We start from the raw sequence: 14,285 nt of genomic DNA on the forward strand, positions 1-14,285 counted from the left end.
CTCTCTGCCCTCCCCTTGTACCGGTCCTGCTTACCCCCTAAGCATTCATTTCCTTTGCAAGCCAAAATTCAACCAAACAAACCCCACCCATACAAATCCCCCCTCCAAATTTCCCTCTCCAAGCACACATCCCCCCAAATCCCCTCTCCTAGCATGAATCCCCCCAAATTTCCACTCCAACACAAATCCTGCAATCATCTCTACTAGCACAAATCTACCACCCTTACAAATCCCCTTTCCTAACACAAATATACCCCTCCAAATCACCTCTTCCAGCAAAATTCCCCAAATCTCCGCTGTGCCCAGGGCAGCCGTTCCTCCTGCCTACCCCTTGTCCCGGCCCTGATTATAGGATCCATGGGGGTTTTATATACTTATATACTGTAGGTTTATTTTATAGAGCTTCTTTAAAATATCCTTTTTCCCCTAACATTGTGAAGCATACTACCATAATGTCCACCCTCTACAAGACTTGCCCAGGCCCTCTGACACATGTATACCTTAGTGAATATTGACCTGGGGAGTAGCGAGTCTTTGTTGTGCAGCAACTGCTTTACCCAGACAAGTTGGTACCATTGTATTTTTCTCAACTATTTATGCCTAACATACTGTAATGTTTTACTCAGACCTGGAATTCCTTTCTCCTTCCCCTTTCTCTCACCCCCCCTTATTTCTCTTCTTTTAATCTTATAGCTGGGAGCAGGGCCGGTACAAAGGGGGGCGGAAGGGACGGATGCCCTGGGCAGAACAATTTACTGTAGGAAGGGGGGCACAGGAGAAGTGCTGGCAGTGTGCTGCTAAAATCTTTCTGGGTAACAAGTATACTGCGACTAACTGCCGCCGGCTGCGCTACAATACTGCAGAGTTGCCTGCAACTAAGTGCCGAGTGTGCTCCTTCACCCGGCACAAGCCTAGGACACGACCTTCACTTTTCTGTCAGGTGGAACACATAACAGACCATCAGTAGGTCCATTCAGCATGGCTGGCCACAACCACCAAAACAGGGAAGCCGCGGACACTCAGAGCAAGTCGCATCAGACTTTGGGCTCAATTTTTCTAAATATGTTTTTAGAGATGCAATATGGATCAAATGAGATGGCCTAAAGGGCCTATTTTTTAGAACTTTATAAATAAAGAATATATATTTGGGCACGTTTTTAGTGTTTTATGAATAAAGAATATATATTTTATGTATATTTGTATGGTTTATTTGGTATTCTACCACTTCAGCCCCGGAAGGTTTGGCTGCTCAATGACAGGGCCATTTTTTGCGATACGGCACTGTGTTGGCATATACGTTGGCAGAAGGGCACGTACAGGCATACGCGAGCTCCATGAGTGTGATTGCGGGTTCTGCGGACTCAATGTCCCCGGGGATACCCATGATTGTCTCACGGAGAGGAAGAACAGGGAATTGCTGATGTAAACAAGCATTTTCCCATTCTGCCTAATGACAGGACACTGATCACAGCTCCCTGTGATCGGGAGCGGTGATCAGTGTCATGTCACACGTAGCCCCTCCCCCCACAGTTAGAATCACTCCCTAGGACACACTTAAGCCCTTCACTGCCCCTTTACTGGTTAACCCCCTCACTGCCAGTCACATTTACACAGTAATCAATGCATTTTTAATCGCACTGATCGCTGTATAAATGTGAAAGGTCCCAAAATAGCGCCAAAAGTGTTCGATCTGTCCGCAATAATACAGAAATATAGTATCAGCGCAGAGTGATACTGCGGATACTTGTGCAATATTCTGTGCCACGCCCTATGGTTAGATAGAGTAGAAAAGAAAATAAATTGTTTTCTACTCTGTCCGCAATAATGTTGCAGTCATGATAAAAATCGCTGATCGCCGTCATTACTAGTAAAAAGTATATATTAATAAAAATGCCATAAAACTATCCCCTATTTTGTAGACACTATAGCTTTTGCGCAAACCAATCAATAAACGCTTATTGCCATTTTTTTACCAAAAATATGTAGAAGAATACGTATCGACCTAAACTGAGGGAAAAAAAAAACGTTTTTTTATATATTTTTTGGGGATATTTATTATAGCAAAAAGTAAAAAATAATGCTTTTTTTTTCAAAATTGACGCTATTTTTTTGTTTATAGCGCAAAAAAATAAAAATATGAAAATAAAAACTGCAGGTCTATTTGTGGGAAAAAGGGACGTAAATTTTGTTTGGGAGCCAGATCGCACGACCGCGCAATTGTCAGTTAAAGTGACGCAGTGCCGAATCGCAAAAAGTGCTCTGGTCTTTTGCCAGCCAAATGGTCCGGGGCTGAAGTGGTTAACTGACAATTGCACGGTCGTGCGACATTGCACCCAAACAAAGTTGACATACTTTTTTTCCCACAAATAGAGCTTTCTTTTGGTGGTATTTGATCACCTCTGTGGTTTTTATTTTTTGGACTATAAACAAAAGAAGAGCCCCAATTTTGAAAAAAAAAACGCAATATTTTGTACTTTTTGCTATAGTAAATATCCCAATTAAAAAAAAAAAAAAATTTCCTTAGGCCGATACCCTGTTTTCCCGAAAATAAGACCTAGCATGATTGTCAGTGATGGCTGCAATATAAGCCCTACCCCCCAAATAAGCCCTACCCTGTTCCCTGAAAATAAGACCTACAAGGACTTTAACTAGGGCTTATTTGGGGGGTAGGGCTTACATTGCAGCCATCACCGACAATCACGCTAGGTCTTATTTTCGGGGGAAACACGGTATATATTCTTCTATCATGTTTTATGTAAAAAAATAGCAATAAACATATATTGATTGGTTTACACAAAAGTTATAGTGTCTACAAGTTATGGGAAATATTTATGGCATTTATATGGTGTTTTTATATATTTTTTTATTTTTACTAGTAATGGAGGTGATCTGAAATTTTTAGCAGTATTGCGACATTGCAACGGACAGGTCAGACACTTTTGACACATTTTTGGGACCATTGACATTTGCAGAGCTATCAGTGCTATAAATATGCACTGATTACTATGTAAATGTCACTGGCAGGGAAGGGGTTAACACTAGGGGGCGATCAAGGGGTAAACTGTGTTCCCTAGTGTGTGTTCTTACTGTGTGGGGATGGGACTAACTAGGAGAGATGACAGATTACTCTTTCTACTTTGCAGAAACACACAATCTGTCTTCTCTCCTCTGACAGCACGGGGATTTACACCTCGGAGAACGGAACCAAATAGGAATGTACCCTACGGCCAGGAAAGATCCACACCCCTTAATGGGCAATCAGGAAGGAGGGAGGCTACTAGGGGAGAATATCGAGAGCCTCCAAATTACAGGACCCTGAATTACAGGACCCCGAACTATAGAACCCAGAGCAACGGCTATACTATACCCACATACAATAGGTTCTCACCACTTAGGAGGTATGAACAGAGGGGTCCCCATTCTCCCTATGGGAGGGAGTATGGGGACAGGCCACCTGGGAGATGGAAACCCCGTATCCCCTACAGGACCTCAGTATGGAGAGGATGGAATGGGAACAGAGGAAGAGTCCCAGGAGACAACCATCGAACTACAAGGGAAGAAAGAATTCCAATCGAACATCAGACATTTGGAGACAGTACACACCCTGGAACCAGGAGAGATTATCCCCAAGGAAGAAACTTGGGACCTATGCTGAGAAACCTAGAAAGAGAAAACAGACAAGAGGAAGAAGAGGAGGCAAGAAGAAGAAAAATAAGACGAGAACACTAGGCCAAGGAATATTTAATCTTAGTGATGTACAGTTTTCCCAAGCAGAATTAGAAGTGCTTGAGCTAGGGCTCAAGTTTGCACCTGACAATCCTGGATAAATTCGAGGTCTATATTGACCTCCAAAAATTTCTGAGAAAACTTAACATAAAGAAACACTTTGCCTTGAATACAATTAATGTAAGAAGGGAAGACTCAGAGTATATACAGACAAACCTCAGAAATAATTCTATCTTCAACCCGAAAACACCAGGAAATCAATGCATGGGTGCATTTAAGAAGATGGTAGAGGATGATATTAGATCACTAGGGAAAAGTAACAAGAAGACACATAACATTTGGAAAACTATTAAGGAAATTGGAAGCAAGCATGAAGTGGTAATACAGCCTGCAGATAAAGGGGGAGGACTGGTAATATTGAATAAGAAAGACTACCAAGAAGAAATGGCTAATATACTGAATACAGAAAATACCTATAAGAAGCTGACAGGCAATCCCAAGAAAAAGTATAAGAAGAAACTGAAGAACTATGTACAGAAGGGGAAAAATAAGGGTATCTTAAAACCTAAAGAAGCAGAATACCTTGTCTCAAACTCCACCAAGACACCAGTGATATACTACACACCCAAGATTCACAAAAGATTGGAGAAACCCCCAGGGAGATCCATTATTAGTGGAATAAATTTGATCTTCTCTAGATTAGGGGAGTACCTGGACAAATACCTCAAACCATTGGTACAGAAAGGTAAATCTTATTTACGAGATAGCATGCAACTTATCCAAGAGCTTCAGAACATAAAGGGTGTAGAACACTGGGTGCTTGCTACTATAGACGTCAACTCACTATATACTAGTATCGAACAAAAAGATGGTCTCTTGGGAGTGGAAAAAGCATTACATGGTGATACAGGGATGAAGCAACAACAGATTAACTATAGAGGGCCTCAAACTTGCCTTGGAATGTAATTATTTCTGGTACAATAAGGAGTACTTGTACAAACTAAAGGTGTTGCAATGGGAGCTCGCTACGCTCCAAGTGTAGCGAACTTATTTATGAACATGTGGGAAGATAAGTACATTTACGGCAAAAATATCCCCCAAATCAAGATGTACAGAAGATACATAGACGATTTGATCATACTATGGGATGGAACACCAGATAGTTTTACCAAATTCCTCGAAGGTCTGAATACGAACAGTTACGGAATCACATTCACAGGCAAATGGAGCTACCATAAGATCGACTATTTAGATCTGTAAATCTTTAAAGTAGGGGACATTCTATTTACCCGCACATTCTTTAAGGCAACCGATCTGAAAGGGGTACATCCCCACCTCCAGCTGCCATCACCCAAGATGGAAGCATAACATTCAAAAGGGTCAACTAGTGCGGATACGGCGTAACTGTGATGCATCTGAAGATTTTAATGTACAGGCCGATATCCTAATCAATAGATTTCATGATAAGGGTTATTCCCTTGATTATCTTATGAAACTCAAAGCAGAAATCATGGGAATGGATAGAAACACCTTATGCCAGAAAAAGAACAATGAGAAGAACGAACAAACAGAAATAGCCTTTATAACCGGATTTAAGAGCCAATTCAAGGATCTTGAACGGATTGTGAAAAAATACTGGCTGATATTAAAAGAAGATCGTGTTCTATCTAAAATTTTGCCCATAAAACCCAAATTTGTTTACAGAAGGGCACCCACCTTGAGGAACCATTTGGTACATAATGCTATAGATCCCCCTAAACCGATTAAAATTCTTCCTGATCTTAAGGGGTTCTATAAGTGCCAAAGATGCCTACCCTGTAAGGTCAGCAAGAGACAACCAAGAAAGAGAACCTCCTTTAAATCACTTGCTGACCATAAAGTATACCATATCAAGCAACTAATCACATGCCGGAGCACACACGTCACTTACATTATAGAATGTCCTTGCCATCTTCAGTACGTGGGCAGAACCACCCGCCCTCTTTTTGTTCGGGTGGTCCCCAATCACAGCCTATCAAGACACTTTGATGAGGTCCACCACAGAGATCCAAGTGGGCTCATCTTCTATGGGATTGACTCAGTACAGGAACAGTGGAGAGGGGCAACAGGGAAATTTTAATATCCAGAAACGAAACCAGCTGGATATACCAGCTGAGATCTCTTGCCCCTAGAGGATTGAATTTAGACATTGATTTGAACTGTTTCATAGCAAACCCTTAAAATAAACAAGCACATATTAGGGAGTTATCAGTAAAACCGAATGTTGTGATTAATACCCAACTTATAGGCCGTAATCTAGAAGGAGACACTAGGGATAATTATTATGACACTTATTAGATATCACACCAATTCATCTGGTGGAATGGGTGGGCTTATGAAATTAGCTTACTAACCATTATTGTGTTGAGCCAGCCTATAATACTACATACAGGTAATAGTGCTAATTACCTTATAGAATACAACTAATAACAACCCCCCCCCTCCCCGTTTGACCTTACCTTCCCAATATTTATACTTTTTGAGGTCCTGGACCTCAGACATATTCCAATATGTAATTTTGCGTAGGCCTTATGGCCTATAATACAACATTGGGTGGGGTGTCTGTAACAATGAGGATGCTGCATATGTAGGGAAGGACAGGCTAAACTGGTGTGGCTCTCTTTCTCTATGCATATATATATTCCTATAGTTGCCGTATGAACTGCATCCCCATTTCAACAAATGCTTCCACCCTTTTATCTCATCAAATGATCCCCATTGTTGTCCATAACCTGCCACATGGGGCGAATCCTCACTGAGTGTTAATTAGGTCATGGTATTTTTAACTGATGTAAATCAACTTTACTTTGAATCATAAGTGTCGATGTTGGGACCCCTTTTACATTTTTGATTATTTGCTACGAGCACATTTTTCCAGATACACCCTTATTTTATTTTTATTCATTTTTAGTCAGTGTCAACAACACTGACATATGGTGCAATACACAAGTATACATTTTAATATAGATTTATTAATCATTAGTAGGTCATGTTGGCCTGACATTTACTATCAAGTAGGCTATTTTGTAGGTTTAGCCCCTTTATTGAGAGGTAATTAATCCTATATATACTCCTGTGAATATACACAGTAATGGATGCTAACATCTAATTTTTATGAATGTATTAGGATGGATGTAGTACCCAACTTAACCACCTGGCTGTGCTTTTCTTTCTTCTTCTGTGTTGCACACACACATATATATATTTTTTTTATATATATATTTTTTATAAGTTATATTTACGAATACCAACATTTAACTTATGTTCAACAAATTAATTTTCCTCAGCGGATTGACCTATGTGGACGGTTACTTTTATCCCCGGTGCCCCATTAAGTTTATGTATTTAGCCCGCCTAGCCTCTCTATGCATTGTCTGTTATCTCTTATGGACGAGCTGACTTTAGCCAATGTAATATGAAGGGATGTCAGTCCGGCCGCTCGCACTCTCGGCCTCTGCTAATCTATCATTGGTTGCCTACAGTTAGGGGCCGGCTTAGCTGGGTCCGCTTGTCCATATTAGACGTAGGGCGTGGAGTGATGGCACCGCCTTTGAGAACGCCCTATGACGAAACGCGTAAGTCGGAGCCACGCTCTTACGTCATACCCGGAAGACGCAGCTTGGATAGCAGATGGTACGCACGCTACGGACCGGCTCCCTGCTTACCACTTCTACCCTAGTTCCCGGCTTTTGTTTGCCAGCGTTTTTGTTTCTGTTTTTAATTCATTTTTAGATAATACATTTTTATTTCAAATACTGCACTATGGGAGCCCCTTGTTTTTTCTATGAGGACTCTGCCGCTTGCTGATGGGAAATGCCTTAGGAATCCCCGGATAGCACATACCCGGATCCCGACCGAATAGGGACACTACCCTGATGGAGGAACGGACTGGCCTGCACAGCTACCAAGGAGGATAGCCATTTAAGACCACCCACTCTATGCCTTTCACCCGTGCAGGGGTAACTACGTCTGGTGAGTGGGGACCCACTGGGGGATCACTACAGTCACAGTACTTGTTGAGCACGGAAGCCACTTTATGTATGGAACATTGAACAATTTGAGACTATTTATTTATTTTGCACATTTGTGTCTTTTTGATTTTGATCAAATTGGACACTCAACATATTCACGCATAGCTGTGGACATAGTGCACTGTATTATTGTGGGGGATGCTCACACACCTAGCGTTGATATGTATGACCTGTATGATAGGGTGTGGATGCCTCTGGACACGTTTGCACGCTCATGTTACATAGTCCTATATGTTATTATTTATTTATTCATATACAATTCTACTTTTTATTTTTATGTTTATTATTTAATCACAGCAACTGGAGTTAGTATGTATTTTATTTAATTTATATTACGAACTTACCTTTCATATTGGAGATCTGTACGCCTTTTAAGTACTGACATTTACACCCCGCTGTGGGGGTACGCTTACTGCCGATCTGGTGTAAGGAGCTCAGTATAATATAATGATCAACCATTAGAACCATATAGGGTAGCACCAATCACCCCATTTTCTATACATACAGGGATTTGTGTGTTTACATACACAAACCCCCATGCTGCAGCTCGTGAACGTGATTACGTGTGGGCGGTAGTAAACGTGGCCGCCGCCACGCGCATCGCATTCCCTGCATCGGATTCCCTGCCTCCGGCAGCGCTCGCGCGGCCCCTGGTGGCTCTCCTGGGCAAAGCCGTATATGTATGGGATTTTGCCCAGAAGAGCCATTCTGCTGCAGTATAGCTGTGTGAGCCGGTCGGGAACGGGTTAAGCCCCTGCCACCCGTGTAACCAATAAATGGTTAACTAGTTAACAGTTGGTTGCTCTACAGTTTTATTGTTCTAGGCCCAAACGCCTGATATTTCTGTTGCAACACCTACATAATAATATTTTTAACTAGACAAACCTATAGGACACCCCTCTTTTGAGGAATAGTATTTGCACCACCTGTTATTTCACCCCCCCCATTCCCCCTTCCCTCTAAGTTAGGTCATACAGTATGTTCCTTGGCATATTTTGCACTACTATTATCACATGGGATTGCTTTTAGCTTACGGTGCTAGACCCTTCGGTCCTTGTGGACCATTTTCACTATATTCCATGCATCCTTATCTGAGTTCAAAACCCCTCTATCATGTTGGAGCTTCCCAATTCCTTGCTCTGTATCCCCATCAGGGCCTGTGCTACCACTAGGCAAACTAGGCAGCCGCCAAGGTGTTCCTACTCTCTCTTCTCTCTGCAGCAAGCAACCAAGTCTCAGCATCAGCAGGCAGTCGCCACTCCATTCGCACATAGTGTCAGAGGCGCAGCAATGGCGGAGAACTGTGTCTGTGTCCCAAATCCTGACTGAATGGAAGCAAGCATTCAATGATGGGCGCTGGAGAGGCTGCATTTGATGGGTGCTGGAGAGGCTGCATTGATGGGCGCTGGTAGGCTGCATTTGATGGGTGCTGGAGAGGCTGTATTGTTGGGCACTGGTAGGCTGGATTTGATGGGCGCTGGAGAGGCTGTATTGTTGGGTGCTGGTGAGGCTGCATTGTTGGGCGCTGGAGAGGCTGTATTGTTGGGCACTGGTGAGGCTGCATTGTTGGGCGCTGGAGAGGCTGAATTGATGGGTGCTGGTGAGGCAGCATTTGATGGGCGCTTCATTTAAAAGGTGGGGTATATATGGGCAGGCAAAGGGGGTGGAGTCAGGGGAGGAGCCATGGGGGAGGTGGCAAAATGAGGTTTCGCCTAGGGTGTCAAAAATCCTTGCACCAGCCCTGAATAAATGAGTGACTTGTATAGTGTTACCTATGCGAACTGAATCGCCTCAGGGCACTTTTTGCTGCCGGTGTCCATCAGTGGTATAGTGTGGTCCTTTACCCCAAGGGGTCCCGATGTGCTTACAAACATACACATTTCTGGACATTTTTTTTTTTTCGACAGGATCTAATTAACCTACCAGCATGTCTTTGGAGTGTGGGAGGAAACCCACGCAGGCACAGGGAGAACATGCAAACTCCAGGCAGATGGTGCCGTGGTCAGGATTTGAACCAATGACCCTATTGCTGCTAGGTGAAAGTGCTAACCACTACACCAATGTGCTGCCCCCCTGTACAGCCCTGATCCCCATACAGCGTGGCTTACACCATGGCTGACACTGTTCGGCTTAGACAAGTGCGTTGGTCTTTCTGACACCCACCCAAATATTTTTGGCACTTTCCTTTCTTTCTATGTCTGTTTGCTTCATATCTTCTTTTATTTTATGGTCTTTGTTATCCTAACCCCCCCCCCCACACTCCGGGGAGTATTTTTTACATCCACTCCCCTCCCTCTCCCTTCCTCCTGCTTTTTTTTTTCTTTTTCACATGGGGCAGATCCACTCAGCGTAGTCCGCCAGCTCAGCAGGAGATCAATCCGTTGATCTCCGCTAAGCCGGAGGATGGCAGGTCCGTCTCTTCTCACTGAGCGGGCAGCGACCTGTCAGAGCTCCGTTGATCTCTATGGGGAGATCGGACAAAAACGGAGATCATGTCTTTTTTTTATCAGATCTCATCCAATCCGCCAAGATGGATGGCGGACGTATCGCCATACATCTGTTTTGAGCAGATCGGATGGCAGACAGATGTCAGTGGACACATCTCTGTTGACTTCGGTCTGCCCATAGGAGTCAATGTATGGCCCACTGGGATCTGCCTGAAAAACGGACAGGCGGATCAGAGCGGGCTTATCATGTGAAAGGGGCCTAACAGAGAAACACTGCTGATAACGCTACAGAGTCTTTAGTGGAAAGTGTTTAGGCCTCTCAGTTTGAAACAGTATACAGTAACTTATAAACGCAGTACAGCAATGTCATCTTGCTCTATGACACATTCTTCACAGAGATTGAAGCTTTTTTTTGCTCAATACCAAAGGCCTTAACTTACCTGAAAAGAGACCCATCATGCACAGATTGCATTTGTACAAGAAACACATTTCAGGGGCCCCTCCAACCCTAAATGTGCCAGTGAGGACTACCCCACTATATTCAATGCAAATTCACCCTCAATTCTATTTTTTTATGAGTAAGAATTGGTAGCTCCTAGCCTGAATGCTTCAAGGGAAAACTGCTATGACGGTCCATACAATTCATGGTAAGCATGTGGGTAGGTGCAGCGCGGTGCGGTGGCAATAACACACACAGTCCAAATGCAATAAGTAGAACTTGTATTGAAGCATAAACAAAACAGTTTTGGGAAAGGCCCAACTGGAAAGACTCATAAATGCGAACAGCATGTAGTGGAGTAGGTATCAGCCGAACTGACAACATTTGTCTGGAGGGGCAGAATGTGACCTGGCCGTCTCATACCCAAGCAGGAAGATGTCCAAGATGATTGCAAGCCCTAAGCTTTCCCTTATTATCTGGAACCTTTTCCTGCCACTAATAGTGTCCCTGACAGACAGATGACCCATCCCTACACTATCCACACGCGATTCTTCACCAAACCCTGGGGCCAGGGTCTTAAATAGACTCAGTCATAAACAAGATGGCTGCCAGAGTCACATGGGTGGCCAACATCCAATCAGATCACGGCCCCAGTTACTCCGGAAACCATAGAGGAATCCTGTTCCCCATTACTTTTTCTCTCTCTACATTGCCGCTGTAGTTGAGCATAACTGCAGTGGAGACAGCAGACCGCACCTGTCTAGAAGCATGGAAGAGGCTACCACAAAACTGAGGAGATAGCATTCCACTTCACTAAATATTATGCACAACTTTACAACCTGTGCTCCTCTAACAACCATGCCCCACCTCCCCCAGACCGTCAATATCTACTACAAGAATATCTGAAGTGACATGGAATATCATCCATATTCTCCCAATTGGTTGCTGAGTTACAAAACCTTTATTCTCTGCTGGGATAGTGAAGGCTTTCAAGCAGATTAAACTGGGCAAAAGCCCAGAGCTGGATGGTTTTCCTGTTCTATGTAATAAAATATGGCAGGGGGCAGGCCACCTCATAAATAGGCATGGGTCATGCCAGCAGGGGTAATTAGGTGAAAGATGGAGATATAGCACTGTGGGGGCTGTTGGTGGACCTGAGGGGTGCCCTCTAGTCTAGGGAGGGGTGACATTGGGCTAGGGCTCGGTGCTGGAAGGATCCTGCCAAAACACATGGAGGAAGCCCTTCCTGGAGGCATGGGAGCAAGAGAGAGGACAGTGGGAGCAGGTCAGCACTACTGGGGACCTACAAAGGGGGAGACTGCCACATATAGCTAATTATCCCTGAAGACATTGGTGTGCTTAAGTCTTCTTCCCTTCCCTGGGAGATCTTCAGGTGGGCTGGTGAAGAGTCAGTCTGGAGGACTGTGGGGAAAAGTTAGCCTGGAGGGCTAGTAAAAGGGGCAGCTGCAACCAGGTGGGCTTGGTGGTGGTGCTGGGATCAGTAGCCACAGGAGTGATATAAGCTGAACATTACAGATGAAGTTGAGCTAGGCCAAGATGGGTGAAGGTGATGCTCAGTCCCCAATATACATAGTTACATAGTACATAGTGAGGTTGAAAAAAGACACAAGTCCATCAAGTCCAACCTGTGTGTGTGATTATATGTCAGAATTACATTGTATATCCCTGTATGTTGTGGTCATTCAGGTGCTTATCTCATAGTTTCTTGAAACTATTGATGCTGCCCGCTGAGACCACCAACTGTGGAAGGGAATTTCACATCCTTGCCACTCTTACAGTAAAGAACCCTCTACGTAATTTTAGGTTAAACCTATTTTCTTCTAATTTTAATGAGTGGCCACGTGTCCTGGTAAAAACTCCCTTCTGCGAAAAAGTTTTATCCCTATTGTGGGGTCACCAGTACGGTATTTGTATATTGAAATCATATGTGCTCGCAACCTTTCCTCATAACTAATATCCTCCAGACCCTTTATTAGCTTTTTTGCCCTTCATTGTACTTGCTCCATTTCCAGTACATCCTTCCTGTGGACTGGTGCTCAGAACTGGATAGCATACTCTAGGTGCGGCCAGACCAGAGTCTTCTAGAGCGGGAGAATTATCTCTGGAGTTGATCCCCTTTTTAATGCCAATATTCTGTTTGCTTTATTAGCAGCAGCTTGGCATTGCATGCCATTGCTGAGCCTATCATCTACTAAGACCCCCAGGTCCTTTTCCATCCTAGATTCCCCCAGAGGTTCCCCCCCAGTGTACAGATTGCATTCAGATTTTTGCCACCTAAATGCATTATTTTACATTTTTCTACATTGAACTCATTTGCCATGTAGTTACCATGTAGTTGCCCACCCCATTAATTTGTTCAGATCGTTTTGCAAGGTTTCCACATCCTGCAAAAGTATGCACACAACAAAAAACAAAAATGCCCTTGGGACTTTCAAAAAGCACACCTCAAGTGAAAAGTATAAATTATTTATTTGACAAATATTTAAAAACAACAATTGATACAGAAAAGAAACCACATATTAAATGTTGACATATTGATCACTATTGCATTTTTGTCATAGACCTTTCCATGAGATCTGATTGTGTCATGTAGATGACTGTCAGTAGTCTAGGATGACTGTTCTAGCTCTCAACGCATTTCACGTGAGGAGTCTCGCTTCTTTGGGAGAGGCACAGATAGATGCGGATGATGGAAGACTCCTGGCCTACTAGCTGGTATAAATGACTCTTTTTGAAAATCAAAAAGTATATAAACAGTTGGGTATGATACCCTATACTTATAAAAAATATTTAAAAAAATGTAATGAACTGTTCGTAAGAATGAATGGATGAATGAATGCATGCACTGCCAACCATGCCACAAAGCTGATCTCACCCCCGGGAGCTGTGGAAGGGCGGGGAGATGGAACCAGTGGGAAACCACAAAACCGGAAACCGGAGCGGAAGAAATATGTCCCAAACTGGGAAGGCCGACACCCTGTGAGGGAGACACACAAACACAACAGTGACCGGTGTATGGCAGCCTGCCCTTCCACAGCTCCCGGGGGTGAGATCAGCTTTGTGGCATGGTTGGCAGTGTATGCATTCATCCATTCATTCTTTTGGACAGTTTATTACATTTTTTTGAAATCTTTTTTATAAGTATAGGGTATTATACCTATCTGTTTATATACTCATGTATACACTTTTTACTTTTCAAAAAGAGTAATTCATACCAGCTAGTAGGCCAGGAGTCTTCCATCTTCCGCATCTATCTGTGCTCTCCCGAAGAAGCGAGACTCCTCTCGCGAAACGCGTTGAGACCTAGAACAGTCACCCTAGACTACTGACAGTCATCTGCATGACACAATCAGATCTCATGGAAAGGTCTATGGCAAAATGCAATATCGATTAATATGTCGACATTTAATATGTGGTTTCTTTTCCGTATAAATTGTTGTTTTTAAATGTTTGTTAAATAAATTATTTATACTTTTTACTTGAGGTGTGCTTTTTAAAAGTCCCAAGGGCATTTTTGTTTTTTGTTGTGTGCATAAGCTGAACATTGTTTTCTTTTTGCTACACATCCAAGGGGCCTCGGGT

The sequence above is a fragment of the Aquarana catesbeiana genome, linkage group LG01 (assembly GCF_042186555.1).
Source record: "Aquarana catesbeiana isolate 2022-GZ linkage group LG01, ASM4218655v1, whole genome shotgun sequence".
Classification (NCBI taxonomy): Eukaryota; Metazoa; Chordata; class Amphibia; order Anura; family Ranidae; genus Aquarana; species Aquarana catesbeiana.